This window comes from Hemicordylus capensis, chromosome 4 (assembly GCF_027244095.1).
Source record: "Hemicordylus capensis ecotype Gifberg chromosome 4, rHemCap1.1.pri, whole genome shotgun sequence".
Lineage (NCBI taxonomy): Eukaryota > Metazoa > Chordata > Lepidosauria > Squamata > Cordylidae > Hemicordylus > Hemicordylus capensis.
In genome coordinates this window covers 219862272-219879553 of record NC_069660.1, presented here as the reverse complement: position 1 = coordinate 219879553, position 17282 = coordinate 219862272, and positions in this window count along the sequence as shown.

Genomic DNA, 17282 nt, shown 5'->3' with positions numbered 1-17282 from the left:
TTACCTCAGGATTTGAACAAGCTGGTGCTTTTAAATTTCCTGTGATATATGATGCCACCAAGAAGAGGTGATGTAACAACCAAGCTTTCATACTGTATAATCAGATGAAAAAGTCATTTCTAAAGCTCGAACATGGAAAGCTGATAATTTCCCCTCAAGTACTTTAGCAACGATGAGTTACTAACCATGACAAGCAAGGGGTTTATTACCTCCCCGCACCCACCCGCAGCCCACCCTATCCCCAGTTTTGCATTCAAGCAATAAATGTCAAGATCCTGTGCAGCAGATATGTGCAAATTTCATCTACTGGCTGAGTGTGTTATACTAAATCTCAGAGAGACAGAGAGCTAAAGCAGCAGGGGTGCAACAGCATAAGCTCTGAAGCAGGAGACGATGCTATTTAACAAAGTATCAGGAGATGAAAGAAAGAAAGTTCAAAATGAACTGGAAAAGGATTCATGGGCTAACAAAAGCTTTGCCTTCATACTGCCTGCCTGATATGTGTGTATATATGATTTATTTTAAAAATGTCTGTCCCGTGTTTCAGAACCAAGACCTTGCAAGGCAGCTAACAACAATAAATTAAACCGCTATTAGGTGTACATCTAGAAATGCATACAGCAGTGTTTAACTGACAAAGGCTGACATGATGTGCCGTCTCCTGTCAGTGGTAAAGACCTGCGAGGGCTGTTGTACATCTTCGAAGGCAACCCCTGATGGTGCAGTGATGAGGCTGCTGTGGAATAGCTTTAAGCTGCTTTTGGGCCACTGTGTAGCGCTCCTTTCCATGGTTTCCAATATGCACTTATTCATAAGTATGTCGTGCCACTGATTTCAGAAACCCTTACATTGATTTAACACCATTTTCTAGGGAAATCTTGATTATAAGAGGATTTCATATGAACGTCTATCAGTACTTGAGATGCATATATAAGAACATGTATAAGAACATGTAACCAGTGGGCAAGCAGTGAGGTTGTTCTGATACGTAGCCTAACCCAGGCTAGGGAAACTCAGCCTGCGTTAGGCTGTGTGTGAGAACCGCCGGGATCAGGCCCGATCCTGGCAGGGCAGCACCACCTAGCCCAGCTTTTCAACCCAGCTATTAGTCAGGGTTAAGGGAGTGCCTTAGCTAGGGCTCTGGAATTGTGTGTTTCTTCAGGCTGCACGTAGCCCAAGGAGACATAGAGATGGATGCCTAGAGCACCCGACTCCTGGGGAATCCCCCAGTGCACTGCTGTCAGCACACGGGGCAGTGGGGGATACCCAGAAGCTGGGACGCATCGACCATCTGGAAGCACAGTCTGCGCTCATCTGGGGAGAAGGTCGGCTTTGCGCAGCCTTCCCCCTAACTGCCCCATAGGTCGTGTGAATAGCTCTAGTTTTGTCTAAACTGGCTGGCAGTGGCTCTCCAAGGTTTCAGGCCGGACTCTTTCTCAGCCCTTCCTGGGGACAACAGGGAGTGAACCTGGAAGACCTTCTGTATGGGAAGCAGATGTTCTTCCTCTGAGCTATGATCCATATCCTCTCAACCTAACTTTACAAGGTTATTGTGAGGTTAAAACACCCATCTGAACAACCCCTTCTGAGAAGGTGCAAGACACAAATCTAAAAAATAAAGAAATATAGGTCTGTGGAGTTGGAACTCTCTGACTTTTTGCATCAGGATAAAGGTTTACAGGACCATTCAACCAAACATCTCTAGAAGATTAGTTTCTGCCAGGTTAAGTTTGCTATGCCCAAAGCAAAGAATAGATAACCATGGTAAGGGGAGCTGCCAATGCCCTTATTCTAATCCCTACATTACATCTAGTGTTTAAATCCAGGGTAGAGAACGTGTGGCTTTCCATTCAGATTATCGTTTGTACACAGGTAGAGGAACCTAACCACGCATTGTGATTAGAGGAATCTAATCACAATTGGATGGCAGTACCAGTGAGGCTGCAGTTGGCCAACCTTCAGAATGGCCCTGTCCGAGAGTAGTTGCTATTCTATCAGAAGGTACTGAAGTCCTGCAAGATCTATGAATGAGATCTCATTTTCGGCTGAAATCTCACAAGAATTGCCGGAGCTGGCAGGAACTATATAAGAGTGAACAGGTCAATAATAATCTGAACTGGCCTAAAAGTATTAAAAGATGATACTTTTAAAAGTGCATGACAGGTGTGGGGTGGGAAAATGTGGAAAGACTTATCCTGTTATAGGGAAGAGCCTGGCTGTCATGCCGCTCGGCCTGTGTAGCTGCCCCATTTGATGGCAGTACCAGTGAGGCTGCAGTTGGCCGACCTCCAGAATGGCCCTGTCCGAGAGCAGTCGCTACTCTATCAGAAGGTATTGAAGTCTGGCGAGATCTCAGAATGATATCTTGTTTTCGGCTGAAACCTCGCGAGATTGCCAGAGATGTCAGAAATGATATGAGAGTGAACAGGCCAATGATGAGGGGGCAGTAACTGAGGAGGGCCTGTGCTGGCGGGTGCCCAGTGACTCGGAGTAACTAGGAGGGAACACTAGGAAGGCTTGTGTGATTGAAACTAACCCCTTTCTTGTGGTGTAATCCTGAAATCTCTGTGACTGGTGAGAAGCAGGTGTTTGCTGTGGTACATTGCTGTGGTACTTGAGAGCTTGATAGTGTGTTTAGTATATCTATAGTTTTTTACACCCACTTGGAAAACAGATTCAGATGAACAGACCAATATGGGTAGAGTGTGTTCTTCAAATCACATGCTTAGAATCCTTCTGTACGTTCCTTTCACAGATGCAGGCCTACCTGCTCTCTGTGGTTCTAGCCTGGGTATGGAAGGGAGTCTACCATTTTCAGCTTCAGATTCCAGCGGCATCTGGTGGGCCACTGGGTGAAACAGGATGGTGGACTAGATGGGCCTTGGGCCTAATCCGGCAGGGCTGTTCTTATGATGGGTGCTACCTACTAGCCAATCCATAAAAGAAATGGACAAGCAGGTGATGTTTAACCATTTTTACCCCCATAGGATCGCAAGTCAGTGCCAGAAAACCAACTAGCATGGGGAAAACAGGCCTCCAAAATGGTGCTCAAAACGTCAAAACATTTTGAATCAAAATGGAGTTGTTTTGTTCTGGGCTCGAAACAGGCCCTTATCTAAAGGGTGTTCAAGCTTGAAACACTAGAAATGGCATGTTTCGAGTCGAAACCTTTCAACATTAAAAACCCTACTGCAAAATGTCATCCGGGGAAGGATGTAGTTATGGAACGTGCTACAAAAATGATCAGAATGATCACCAAGCAAGGAAATCTCTATGCAAAGAAGGATCTCTTTGTGTGATCATATTTGCAGTTTCTTGCAACGTAATAGCGCATGGTGTCAAAAATCAAGAGAGTGTTAGAACAATTGCTTTTGAAATGTTTTTCACTGAAAGAACAAACCCAAGCAAGGGGTTCATACACAAACAGAAACCAAATTTGAATATTTCAAGGAAGAAGGCAGTGAGGGGGAGCCAGGTGAAAAATCAAAAGAAAGCTCACTGCACAAAAAGGTCCAGGCTGCCTGTGGTTGATTGCCTGTATCTTCTTGCTGTTTATTCAACACACCTTATTAGTCTTCCTCACCTTTCCACATTGTGACAATAATACTAATTTTACCACACCAACAGTAATTGGTGGAAGGGGTCAGGAGAACATTGAGTTGTTGCTGCATCAGTGGTAGAGTGAGTTCCTACAGCACTACAAGGGGCATCCAACAATGTCATTATGCCATTGTAACTTCACAACATCATCACAGTTTGAATTTCTGCTGGTGAAAGGAATTTAGTAGTAATTCTATCCTCATCTGGCTGGTGCAATTCAAAAATAGGAATATAAATTTAAAAAAAACATAAGATAGACACCAGCAACAGTCACTGAAGGTACCTTGCTGGGGGTGGATCGGGCCAATTACTCTCCCCCTGCTAAATAAAGAGAACCACCACGTTGGAAGGTGCCTCTTTGCCAGGTTCATTTGCCAAATGAAGACAAAGAGAAAATTGGAATAGAAACTAGCTGTGGCCTGATCCCAGCCCCCACCCCCCCGCCAGTAATTCTTGAAATGCTTTTCTGCATACTATATTTCTGCACACATGGGACCATACTTATATACCCAGATGTGTGTATGTGTAATATGGGAATGGATGTGCCAGTGTATTTTTAAACCCAATACTCATATAAGAAAGCAACAGTGACAGTGCAGATTAACTTCCAGACAAATGTATCGAGGTCGGAGGCGGGAGATGTGAAGCAGCCATTCACACATTACAAAATACATGCACCATTTTATGTGTAAGAGCCAGCATAGTGTAGTGGTTAGAATGTTAGACTAGGATCGGGAAGACCCGAGTTCAAATCCCCATTCAACCATGAAACTCACTGGGTGATTCTGGGCCAGTCACGTCTCTCTCAGCCTAACCTACCTCACAAGGTTGTTGTGAGGATAAAAATAAGCATGCAGCTTATTCTCTGAGCTCCTTGGAGGAAGAGCGGGTAATAAATGTAATAAATAAATAAATAAATAAATAAATAAACGTATGCAATGGAGCTGTGTGTACGTTAATGACTCATGTATAATCAGCCCTCAGTGGGAGAGTGGGAAGATGTGGGCAATTAATTTGTGCAGGCAAGAGCCAATCCTGAAAGCAATCCCAAGCAAAGCTCATAAACAAACATCTGCTTTATAAAGTCTAATCAGAACAAGGCTTTGTATAGCTTTCAAGCACAGACTGTCTGGCTATTTTTAAACATTCGGTCTTAAAGGTCTGAGGAAAATTATTGAATGTTGAAACTTTTATAAAAACCTCAGAATGAAGCCAGTGTTTTAGTAGTTGACAGTTTACAGAAATTCCAGGTTTAGAGTATGTTAAAAGGTTTCAGTTAGCTTTTAATACGAGTGTTTCAAGCATATGTTCCATGCAGGCATAATAAGACATTTTGTACACATATTAAGTAGGAATAATTGATTCTCACAGTTTGTTTTATGCAGAGTAACAATGATGAAATATAACCTTTTCCAAACTTCCTACATGGCAACTGACAGTAGAGAAAACTGCATCTTTGGTCACCACTGTGAATTCACCTTGCCACTGCAGTTGACATGATGCTAGGTACACAAATGGGCATCCATCCTAATGGTATTTATTTATTAAGATTTATAGCCCTTCCTGTTCCTGCCTGCGATCTAGTGCAGCATTCTGTTTCTCACAGGGGCCAATGAGATGCCTCTGTGAAGCCCACAAAGAAGAGATGAAGGCATATCCATGTTCCCACCATTGTTTCCCACAACTGATATTCAGCTATATACACAGCATATAGTCATGAATAATAGTAGCCATTGACAGACTTTTCTTTATGAACATGTATAATCCCCTTTTAAAGTAGTCTAAGCTAAGGAGTGTCTCCACACCTTGTGGCAGTGAATTCCACAGGTCAATTATGTTTTTTTTTATTCAATAAAATATCACTGTTCATGATTGTTTGTTATTTTCATCTATTGTTATGTCTATCCAAAGGCTCTAGGGAGCTGTAGAGATGCACCGTTCCCTCCAGAAAGCTTTACCCTTTTCATTTTCTAATCACCACAAGGTGGCAGTATGGTGCACCACCACTGGAAACAAAACCAGGCTGGCAGATTGGATAAAAACAATGGACTAAGAAAACCACAGGGCTCTGTGGGCGCCAAGAGTTGAAATTGACTTGACGACACACTTTACTTCACTTTAGCAGAGAATGGTGAGCACTGAAACAATCTTATTCCCCCCACACACCCCAGACTCATATAGTGCTGTCTTGGCTTTCCCTACCACCCTTCTTGATCTACTCGCTAGCAACGTCTCCTTGCAGATATAAGGTGTCCTTTAGGCCTGCTCATTTCATCTAAGGTGACACAGTGACATTGTTCTTGGCAGGAATTTGCCTTGGTTTTTTAAAATGTAGCTCTGTTGGAATAGTCTCCTATTTTGTACTGATACTTAAATTATTAACAGCCCAGCTTGTTTCCAGGTTTGATTTGATTTTCCCACTGAGGTTTTGTAGAGAATGAGTGCAAGGTGGTTACATACAGGAAAAATGAAGACACATAGACTGCAACCCTGCAATTGTTCTTGGCTGTAAACTGCCCAGAGATTCTTGATTAGGCAGAATATAACAGGGAGAGAGTGAGCTAGAGCTGTACACAATAGCTTAGGGGGGAAATTCCATTGAACTGAGTGGAACTTAGGTCTGGGTAAACATTTATAGGATCAGGCTGCACAAGAATTTTTTCCTCATGCAGGTGGAGGACAACGTAACTAGTTCTTTGGCTATGTAAAGTTCGGTTCCTAGTCCAAACTTCAATTCCTAGACCTTAGTACCATCATACAAATTTGTGTGTTTTCATACACAATTGCAGCTACATACATCAACAGTGCACTGGGTCAGTCTCACAGGGGTACTGAGACACATTTGCCAGATTCAGACGACATACAAAATCAGAGGTCTGTTCGCCTCTGGTTTTGCTACCCAAATGTCTGAACCCGGGGAACTGGAGTTAAGAGGAAAAATGGACCCTCAGTTTCCCTCTCTTAACTCCTAGTGTTACCTTTGGTTTGTAGTGAGTTAGGCTGCTGGTAACTGTATTTCGGTGGTGCCTTCGTTGTGTCTGAACTGGGGATTTGAGTTAGGCTTTCCCAAGCCAGAGTATGTATGTATGTGTGAATGTATTTATTTATTTATTTGATTTCTATACCACTCTTCCAAAAATGGCTCAGGGCAGTTTACACACAGAAATAAGGATTAAAAAGATGGATTCCTGTCCCCAAAGGGCTCACAATCTAAAAAGAAACATAAGATAGACACCAGCAACAGTCACTGGAGGTACTGTGCTGGGGGTGGATAGGGCCAGTTACTCTCCCCCTGCTAAATAAAGAGAATCACCATGTTAAAGGTGCCTCTTGGCCAAGTTAGCAGGGGATGAGAGAGGAATCAGAATTGAGGGAGGAATCTCCTCCTTCACTTGGACTCCTATTGGCTGTGTGGGCTGTCCTTCAGGAAAGAAGGAAGCCCGCACAGCCAGCTCCCCCACTTCTCTACAGTCTCTCACTGACTGCAGTCATTGAGACTTCAGTAGGTTTGAATGTGGATGGGAGAGTGGGGAGAGTGGGGGGCACGGAACCATGGGTCCACTGGAACCGTGATTCCATATGTCATCTGAGTCAGGCCATTATCTGTGTTGTACAAGCAGAACTTGCAGCTCAGTGAAATCCAGCTAAGCAGGATAATGCTAACCTCTCCATCTTGCCCAAGCCAAAGTCCTGAAAATAGCAACATAGGCCTTCTCACTCCAGGCCCTGATGGATCCTGAAACAGCAGCAGCTCCAAGATCCAGGTAACTCTATCCTTTGCCACAAACAGGGGCATTGTCAGCATGTAGTACCTTTGGGCTGAAGCCAGTGCCCAAGCGCTCCCAAGCATCTACCACTGATGCTTGCCCTGGACTCCTAGGGAGAACTGCTGGGCCCAGTTAGCCATGATGGCAGCTGATGAGGTGTACCTTGGCAGTGAGTGCAGACTTCTTTTCTGCTCACCAATGCCTCAGGGGTGGGGCAGACTTGTATTTGGTGTGGTAGCAAATGCAGGTGTTTCCCCCCCCTCCCAGAGGCACTAGTGAAAAGAAATCTGCACTTATTGCCAAGATCATCTGGAGAGGTTTGTCTGCAGTTGCCACTGGCTCATCTGGTGGCTACTCAGTGACGGGCCTTCTCCATTGCTGCCCCGAGGCTTTGGAACACACTTCCTGCTGAAATAAGAGCCTCCCCATCTCTTACAACTTTTAAAAGGGCAGTCAAGATGCATTTGTTCGCCCAGGCTTTTAATTAGATATTGTTTTAATTGTGTTTTAATTGTGATTTAATAGTTTTAACTTTTTAAATTTTAATTGTTGAAATATGTTAATCTTTTTATTGGTTGCTTTTATTGTCTTGTAAACCGCCCAGAGAACTTGCGTTTTGGGTGGTATAAAAATATGCCAAATAAATAATAAATAATAAATAAATAAAGATACAGGGAGGAGATCTTACTGAGGTAGAAGGGAGCCCACTGGAAGGTACCTTGCCAAGGGTCCCTGACTTCCATCAGTCTTGGAGCTGGGCCTGACCTCAGGAACAGTGGGTTGAGTAACATAATCCTCCATTCCCATTTTGGTGGCCCAGCTGCTGACAATGGACACAAGCTAGAACCATCTAAAGACTTCATGCAGACATATACAACTGAAAAGTCTCTAATGATGACCACTTGTTACTGTATTCCTATAATGAAAAGGGATCTTTGTGCTAAGGCAATGATCATCAGACATTTGAAATGTTTGTAATTTCAAGCAAAGGGGGAAACCCACCACTACAGAAAAGTCCACTGACCTCTGCTCTTCTGCCATAGCATTCATCCATTGATTTCAGTTTGGTTCCAGACTGGTTAAAATTCCACTCCTTTTAAGATGCTTCAGTAGGTTTTCTCAGATAGAAGTCATCTCTCAGAAGGATGTCTGCGGTGTCAACTAAGCCTGGCCCTTTTGATCCTGTGTATAGTGATTAGAGTTCAGTGCCCACTCAGCCATGAAGTGATGGCTTGCATGACTGAGGGCCAGTCACTGTCTCTCAGCTTACCTCACAGAGTTGTTGTGCGGATAAAAGAGTGGACCTTGCACACCACCCTGAGCTCCTTGGAGGAAGGGCAAGTTAGAAATGCACAGGCGTGCCAGTTTAGTTAAGACCAGGAGTGTTTTCAATGTTCCGCCATTATAAGAACTGAACATTCTATCACTTATAAAATCAAAACCATTTGTCCAATTTGCCCGGCCATCAGCACACATCTGCTAGGTGACAAGTAACACCGCCCTGCAAATTTGGTGAAGTTCCATTGAAAAAATGCCTTAGATAGAGCAGTTTAAATTGTTTCTCTACTAAAGAGGGGTTTAAAGTGTTGGAGACATTTTTTTGGACTGAAGAAGTCATATTTAAATGATGTTGTAGTCCATTTTGGTAGTTTCAGCCTTTAGCATGCATGCCAGAGAAGTGCTTTTCATATAACTCACCAGGAACTTAGAAATTGGTACTTTACAATTGCGACGTAAACTGCTTTGGAAACTTTCTTTTGCTGAACATTTTTTGTTGTTGAAAGAAGTATGATGATGATGATGATGATGATGATGATGATGATGATGATGAATAATGTATATATGCTGCTTTTCAACAACAGAAAAGGTCATAAAGTAGTTTGCATAGCAAAAGGAATGAGAAAATGGTTCCCTATCCCAAAGGGACTAAAGTTCTACAAAGAAACCCAAGGGAGACACAAGCAACAACCATTGAAAGGATGCTATGTTGGGTTGCATAGAGATCATTGCTGTTCCTTTACTAAATATCAGAAAGTCCCCACTTTAAAAGGTGCCTCTACCCACTTAGCAGGAGCTGAGTTTGCAAATCTGGCACTTTATTGGTGAACCAAAAAAAGACGTATAAATGCCTCGTACCCTGATAAAAGGAGATCAGTGTCAAGTTAGACTAGAGGAAAGAATGCGTGGGACCAGTATTTCTGAAGGACCACCTCCCCTCACAATGAAGTCATCTAAGCTAAGCTGATGTTCTTGTATGTTTTGATGCCATCAGAAGGTTTAATAGTCATGACAGATAAGAGGGATGGCTTTTCTATTGTGGCACCCGATATGTGGAATTCCCTGCCGCAGAAGATCAGGCTGTCCCCTTCGCTGCTGGACTTATATTCCCCTCAGGGGATGTTCCTCTCAGGGGAAGAAGCTGCTCTGGGAAGAGCAGAAGGTTTCAAGTTCCCTCCCTGGCTTCTCCAAGATAGGGCTGAGAGAGATTCCTGCCTGCAACCTTGGAGAAGCTGCTGCCAGTCTGTGAAGACAATACTGAGCTGGATAGACCAATGGTCTGACTCAGTATATGGCAGTTTCCTATGTTCCTATGTTCATGTTTCCTTTTTCGATTGTAGCCCAGGGTATTTTATCCTATTTTATCCACTATACATTCAGCCTCTGCTCTATTGCAATCTTTCTGGAGAGGAGAGCTGGTCTTGTGGTAGTAAGCAAGACTTGTCCCCATAGCTAAGCAGGGTCTGCCCTGGTTGCATATGAATGGGTGACTTGATGTGTGAGCACTCCAAGATATTCCCCTCAAGGGATATTCCCCTCTGGGAAGAGCAGAAGGTTTCAAGTTCCCTCCCTGGCTTCTCCAAGATAGGGCTGAGAGAGATTCCTGCCTGCAACCTTGGAGAAGCCACTGCCAGACTGTGAAGACAATACTGAGGTAGATAGATCAATGACCTTACTCAGTATATGGCAGCTCCCTATGTTCCTATGTTCCTACTTCCAAAGTGTCTTGGAAACTTGTCTTCTCTGCTTAGTCTTCTGAGTTATGTGTGTGCGTTTGGGCAAGGGATGTTTTTTCATGCTTGCAGTTTCTGTTTTTTATGCTGGACTAAGTTTTGAGTTGTGATATTTTATGGTTGCTACATCACTCGCTATTTTAGGGTTGCTGCATCAGTTGGTATTGTGGTATTGCTTTGGGGGTCTGTTTTTGTGATTGTAACTGTAGATGTTATTATTGTTAGCCCCTCTCTTGCAATTCCTCCTAGTGGTTTTGCACTCTTTTCTTGCTCGCTCCCTTATTTAGAGAAAGTGTCTGCTGCTACTGGCCTGCCCCATCTTAAGTGCCCCAGACACTCCAAAGCCTTAATCTGACCCTGCTGGAAGAGTGGGGTCAGTATGGCCAGTGGGGCAGAGAGATAATGGCCAGCAGTAGTAATGGAGTGCTTTTAAAATGTAAATGCTGTGTGTGTGTGTGTGTGTGTGTGTGTGTGTGTGTTAGGGAACAACGTGTGATTAAACATGCCACAGCTTGTTCATGCATCTTAATAATAGCTATCTGCAGTGCATCTGGCACTAGTTGTCTGAATCCAATGTATAGCTTTTATACAAAATGTTCATCTGCTTTACCTTGTGGGGAAAGTATATTTTGAAAAGTATACTGCCTCTGAACATTTAGCTACCATGCCTAACAAGCCTTGGCATTCCAACAGTCACTGGCTGTTGAGAGATGAATGGACTTGGAGTTCATGAATTGCATTTGAATTGCTAGAAATAACCTCATGCTGCATTTGTGTTAGGCTGCAGAGCTCTTCTGCACATCCAGCAAGGCAATATAGGTGATGTAGCTTAAACATCCTCAGCACTGCTTAACATGTATAACATGGAGGTTCTACACCGGAGCTATACTGCCCCCTGGGAACCTAGAATTCTGCCTTTGAACATGAACTTCCTATATCTGAAATATACTGCCTGTGAATGTGGAGGTTCCATTGGTAAATGGCACTAATAAACTTCCCTTTCTCACAGTGCCCAGAAAATTTTTCCTTTTCACAAACCCTGGAAATCCAGTAATTAAAAACCTCTGGTTTAAGATGAGAGTTAAGATGGGATTACATTTTAACTTGTGTTCTAAAAAGAATGGAAATTGCAAGTTAAGGCGCCCAACTTAAAGTCTGCACCATATAAGCTGTAAAGACTTTGTTCAGTCTGAGATATGGTGATGGCCTTAGAAATGAGGCTTCATGCATCCACACTTTGCCTTGGTCTTTCAGCTGGACATTAGACTGGGGAGGGATGCATCCAGACAGACATTTAATAGCTTCCCCAATTACTTCCTAGAGATGCCCCTGATTAATTTCTGCCTGGAGCATCTCTGATCAAGGCAAGGTGTGTACACATGGAGCCTCATTTCTAAAGTCACCATCATATACCAGACTGTATAAAGTCTTTACAGCTTATATGGCATGGAAGTTGATATGGGCACCTTAACTTGAAATTACCATGCTTTTTAGAGCATGGATGAAAATATAAACCCATCTTAACTCTCATCTTAAACCAGGGATTATTAATTACTGAATAAATAATAACCCTCAACAAGCCCATCGGCCATATGGCCCAGTGCATACCAAAGCCCTAGCAGATCTGGACAGTGGAATCTTAAATGGCATTTTTCAGTCATCTCAGTTACTCTCCTAAAAGTATTCCTTGTAAAACTCTAGTTTAAAAACTTAGCCTGTTGATATCAACAGAACTAGTACATAGATGTAAATATAAATGCACAGCAGCTTATTCTAAATGCTACAACCATTAGACCATCTTGTTTGAAAATTAACTTGGAATACAGGTACAAACTAAATTGTTCTTAGACCATTTATGATAGCTCTTTATGACTCTCTTTGACCTTGTAGTGACAGGGTTATGTATACAGCAAAGGCAAATTGTAAAACCTTGGATTCTTCTCCCCCAAACTCACTCTTTGTGTTTTAACTTTCCAGCTTTTATTGAAGGCCTGTAAAAACAAAAAGAGTCTGTTCTTTTTACTGACAACTGCCTACAAAGGTGGGGTGGGAGAGTGCATTTTAGCTTTCTAGGCCAGTAAGAGCCAATTAAAGCTCAGCTGAATTGACTTTGCATTGCTAATACCCTAGTAAAAGCAATGCCTTAAAATGCCCTAGTAAAAGCAATGCCTTTTTAAAAAAAAGATAAATATTTCTCCTAAATGGTATAGAAAGCTGGTTGTTCAAAATGTACAGATCATTTCAAGCAGAAGTATAGAGGAAAAGTATAAGAGTAAGAGAAGAGAAGTATAGAGGAAAAGAGAAGTATAGAGGAAAAGAGAAGTATATAAGAGAAGTATAGAGGAAAAGTATATAGAGGAAAAGAAGTATAAGAGGAAAAAGGCTGGTGCGTGTTCAGTTCTGTCGGTTTTAGCTACACTGGATCCCAGTTGACTACATGGGTATCATAAAAGTGTAGTGAAGGCTAAATAGCTGGTTTCTTATGCCAAACATGAAAGCAACCCAAGCCAGATCGTCCCTGCTTTTCTCTAAGACAGTTCACAGTTCACATACTCAGCCTTAGCAGCACCCAATTTATCATCTGTAATCTCACCAAAGCATGCAATACTAACCAATCCCATAATATTAACATGTACACAATGCACTACAACCACAAACAGAACATGCATGTGTAAGAACCACTGGCGGCTCCAGTCTCAAAACCCATGAGGCAGTGCAATTGCCGCTGCTCTTGGGCACCTAAAAGCATTTGAAGTCATCACATAAAGTGAGCGAAATAATATTTTACAAATTGATGGGAGGCTGGAACAAGCCACAATTCCCAATGGCAGCCTCACAGAGCTGCCCAGAAGCTCTTTCTTCAGGGCTAGAGAGATGGAAGTACAGATGGAATGCCTGCTGTGGGTTTCACACGTGGCATTTCACACATTCACTAGTCATATAGGAACTAGTGACCTATATGCTTCTCCTCGCATTTGGTAGAGTATTTTCAGTAATATGAAGCGCTCCTGATGTCCCAGGAGCCAAGCAGGGAAGGGGAGGAAATGAAAAACGCTAGTCCCTGTATTGTCTGATATCAGCCAGTCTCTGCATGTTACTGACCAATATCTGCTGCAAGGCAAAGCTTGAAAAAGTGAGACAAAAATAAAACATTGGTAGGGTGCATGGGTTTGCTCTTATGGGACGTTTAAATGACCCATGAAAGCAGATTCATTTCAAAGCAGGCTCCTATTCCATGCTCCTATTCCTTGACCTATGATTTCTGAAGCCAAGGGAAAATATACGCCTATTAGAGCTTCAGGGCCGGAGGTTTCTGCAAATCTTGGAGTACAGATGCTGGCTTTCTTTAATTTAAGTATGTTTAGGTCACCAATGTCAGCCACAAGGCAGACACAACAGAAGCCACAGTCTGATCTCATGGTAGCATTCAAAGTTTACAAGCACGGTGTATGCCCCCTCAACATTCAGACCTTTGAAATGCACAGGGTTTGCTGGGAGCATACATACTTGCAGAGAGAGTTTTTTTCTTTTTTGTTGTTTTTTAAAAAAGGCTCAGGTATCAATGAATCTGGTGACACTGTGTGCAGAGAAGGAGGAAAAAGACCTCCTGGATAAACTTGGCTACATTGTTGGGAGATTTTATTTATTTATTTATTTTAAGTGGCGGAGGGGGGGGTGGAGACAAAGAGAATGTCTTAAGTGGCAAATTGCCAGTTCAGGCTTAAAGGAAAGTTGCTAATTTTGGATGCCACAATTCTTGCTGATGCAGGGCAAAAATTATGCACATACAAGCCAGAGGCTTGTCTTTGCTTAGGGTACATCTGTAGTCAATTAGAACAAAGTCCCAGACTTGGGGTTAATTCTATAGAAATGAACAACAAAGCCAGCTTGTGTTTAAACTTTCCAGCCCTATGAGGCCATGCTGTGGAAGACTCTGAGGGATGAAAGCCTGGAGGTGTACATGGAAGCACAGATAACAAATGCAAATGGTTTCTGTTTGAAAAGGCAATGCTGCCTGGAAAGCATTGCCTTTTGCCCAGGTTTGCCTTTGAAAGAAAATTGGACCCAGGACAGAACAACCTCTCTCAAAGGGGCATTTGGTACATTCAGAATGATCAGTGATAAATCCCCAAGATACTCTGGCAAACTTTAGGATGCAGCATGAATATACAGGCACTGGCAAACCAAAAAGAGAATCTGAAGTCACCCAAATGCTTTTGTCAGTCCCACTGGGCACACTCATCCCAGCTGTTCCAGTGGGGTTTCCCCTCCATAAGTCAAAGATTCAGGTCATGGCAGGCAAAATTATTTGCACTTTTCAGTAGCCCTCTTCAGACGTGCATGCACACCATCAAGGTTCCAGCTCCCAAAGTGGGGAGGAATCCTGGCCCAGAGCTCGGACCAGGCACTCCTTGGACCAGGCACTCATAGTTACAGCTCCATTGGAAGGGGAAAGTGCTGCCACTGTGATGACCAGCTCTTCCATGAGCAGCAACCAGCATCACCTTAGGTTGCTGCTCATGGAAGCTCTGGCCATCATAGTTATGATAAACTGTGAGCAGCTAGAAAGAAGGGGTGAGTGACAGCTCCCAAATGGGACGTCTGAATAGGCTAGTGTCTTTGATTTAAAGGAGAGAGTGAGAGTTAGCTTTCTCACTGAAATCATTTATAAGAAATGTGGCGTTGGCAGGATCATGACCATGTGACTTGGGTCTCTATAATGTTCATTTTACAGATAAGAGACCTTCATGAGTTAGCTGAGCTTTGAACCCTGCCCTCTCCGGTGCCCAGTTCATCACCCCATGCATAAGACTATATTCTTTCACTGTTATTGAGCCCTTGAGTTGTGGGAAGCGACACATTTAGATAAAGCAGGAAACATAATGATGAAGAGCCTCCATTTCCATAGCTTTTTATCACTATCACACACAAAAAAGGCCATTTTAGTTTCTATTTTTTCCATTTATATTTCATGAGGAAATGGATTACTTCAGTAGTACAGGACGGAAGTGGCTACAGAGACAGGAAAATGGAAGAATGGAGCAAATGGCCTTTCATTTCTTTTTTGGCTTGCAGCCACTTTTTTTTTTAATCAGTACAGGGGAAAAATAGATATCAGGAGCTTTTCATCCTGATTTTTTTTTCATCCATGTATTTTCTTACCACTGTTACGATAACATTGAAGAAGGAAAATGGGAAACTCTGAGCTTTGACCTAGAGCAGGACTGTCATAAAGAGCCAGAAAAAATAGCATATTCAGCCCCATGGGATATTGCCTCAGCTTTTAAAAGCTTAGACCCAAAGAGAGTTTGTTCTCCTTCTTCTCAGCCACTTTGTTGTGAAGCTTGTTTTGCACAGCATCAGAAGCTAAATAAAAGCTGGAAATCACGACAACTTAACCCAACGGAAATGAATCACGTAGGCTGCAGTGGACAAGGTATAATACCATTCTGTCTACGGACTCTGAAATATGGATTTTTTAATTTTAATTTTAATTTTAATTTTAATTTTATTTTTGCCTCAGACCTATAAGTGTATTAAAGCTGAAGTGAATTTTTACACATTTGGGGCTTTTGTGTTGGAATCTGCATGCTTGATGAGGGGAAAACTTACATTGAACAGTTAAGTACAGAAATAAAAACTTCTGGGGGGGGGACTTCTGAAAAAACTTCTGAAGCACAATCATCAATGATGTGAGGGCAAGTCTTCTCAGTAATGGCCCTGGTTCTTTACAGTTACCTGCCCCTATATCTTAGGCTCCCTCCCTCCCAATTTTAAATGAAAATTGAAGGATTTTTTAAATTCCAGCCTTCCCCTAAATTTATATCTGCTCCTTTTTGACTGTCTTGTTTTAATGATTACCTTTTATCCAGGGACATAGTAAGTTTGGAGTGGGACAAAAAGGGACAAAAAGTGAAGATCACCTTCTTCAGAGAGGCACAAAGCAGAAAGCAAAGAGCAAGATGGTTATGCTCTTGGGACCTGTGAAATTGTAGCTACACCCCTGCTTTTATCCTGCTTTCCTATTACTGTAGAGATTATTGTGTTTAATTGTATGTTATATTTTATAGCATTTTTGTGTCTTTTCTGTTGTAAGCTGCCTCCATGGATTGAGATATGAAGAATGACGGCACAAAAATCTTGCAAATAAATAAATAAATGCCCATCACATTGATTGGGCATTTATTTATTCATTTCCACAATAAATCTATCTGCACCATATATTGTAGGTATTATGCCTAACTCTTCCTCAGGAATTATTCTGATCCAGTTTTTTCAGCAGAACCCAAAGTGTCTCATCTTTCACCCCACCTTGAAAGAACCTTGATAACCCAATCATAGCTCAGATAGGGCTGGTTCCATGTAGTGTGCAGTCCATGATCTACATCACAGGGCACTCAAGGAAGCTTTTGAGCAATTGGAAGTAAAGGAATTCCCAAGCTTGGTTGGACTAAATTAAGGGAAGTTCCAAGTCAACAGAGCTAAAGTTTGAACAGAGTTCTTTATTTACAGAAGCCCTCCTTTGTGCTTGTAGGCAGGATCAGGGGTTCCTAGAGGACGTGGTTTTCCTAGAGGAACATCACTTCAGCTCGGTTTGATAGATTAACAACAACAAATATTTATATACCACTTTTCAACAAAAGTGTCCAAAGAGGTTTACATAGAGAAATAATAAACAAATAAGATGGATCCCAGTCCCCAAAGGGCTCACAATCTAAAAAAAAATAAGATAAACACCAGCAACAGTCACTGGAGGTACTGTGCTGGGGGTGGATAGGGCCAGTTACTCTCCCCCTGCTAAATAAAGAGAACCACCATGTTAAAAAGGTGCTCCTTTGCACAGTTAGCAGGGGTCAGCTACTCAGCAGCATTCAACTGGATTTCTGATGAGAATCACAAGGAG